Here is a 1264-nt window from a genome sequence, read left to right as displayed (position 1 = left end):
CTTCTAGATGCTCATAAATATTAATTGATAATAAGGGGGAAATTTTGAAAAAGTTATCAAGAGCATTATACAGTTTTGACTTGGTCTCTGAGAGCTCTGAGAAACCCTCTTTACTTAGAATAATAATCATGGAAGCACAAACCCAATAAAGGACATTAGATTAAACTCAGAATGGCACTGCATGTAATTAGCTTTCATTATTATTAATGTGTATCTTACAGAATCTTAGTGGTCCAATAGTTAAGTGCTCAGATACTAACAGAAAACTTGGTGGTTCAAATCCCCCCAGTGGCTCTGTGGGTGAAGGACCTGGCCATCTGCTCCCATAAATGTTTTAGCCTAGGATAGCTTATGCCACAGTTCTCCTCTGTCACGTGAAGTCACTGTGAATGACTCTTAACAACCACAATGTGTATCATGGCCGTGTGTGCTGTGTGATTGGGAGAAGTCCATTTTAATGACAGCACTGCCTTTCTGCTATTGTCATTCTTGTTTTTGGTGGTTTGGTTTTGGCTTCTAGCATGAAGTGACGATTTCACACTGCTCAGAAGACGCTTGCTAGAATGGAACACAGCTCAGGCTTTGGACCTTCATTGTGAGTTTACCCTAACATCTTTATTTGGTCAAAATATTAGACCCTGCCAGTTAGTTCTGGGACAGTGGACAAACTCCTCCACCCCAGTTCCTGTGAAATAAAGGAAACAATGTTCGGTTTAGAGGTGACAGAGATGGAGAGATGATTGATGGTCAGGAGGATGAGTTCCTGTGACCACCATCCCCATCTGAGTTTCTACACTAGGCTTCTGTGGAAGAAATGGAAATTTCCCTTTCCTAACCATCACATCCAGAAAATCATTCTCTTCATTTCTGGTTCAGATTTAGTTCTGAATTTTTATCTGGATTTAATATGGAGATATGTAGAGATATAATGATTGTTATTATTTGTAATATCTTCATTGAGTATATCTGGCAGTTCAGGCTATCTGCTCTCATAAAAATTAAACCCCAAATCAAACCCATTGCCATAAGGTGAATTTTGATGTCAAGTCCATTGTCATAGAGTGGATTTTGACTCTTAGTGACCTTATAGGCTAGAGCAGAACTGCCCAATAGGCTTTCCAAAGTTTTTAATGTTTATGGAAATAGACTACCACATCTTTCTACCATGAAACAGGTGGTGGGTTTGACCTAACTACTGTTCAGTAAACAGCCAAGTGCATAAACACTGCCACCAGGGTTCTTTCCCATAATGATTCCAAAAAAA

The sequence above is a fragment of the Orycteropus afer genome, unplaced genomic scaffold, assembly GCF_000298275.1.
Source record: "Orycteropus afer afer isolate SDZICR_OR568_19922 unplaced genomic scaffold, OryAfe1.0 scaffold00224, whole genome shotgun sequence".
Lineage (NCBI taxonomy): Eukaryota > Metazoa > Chordata > Mammalia > Tubulidentata > Orycteropodidae > Orycteropus > Orycteropus afer.
The sequence above is the reverse complement of the archived record's forward strand: the minus strand, read 5'-3'. Positions refer to the sequence as shown.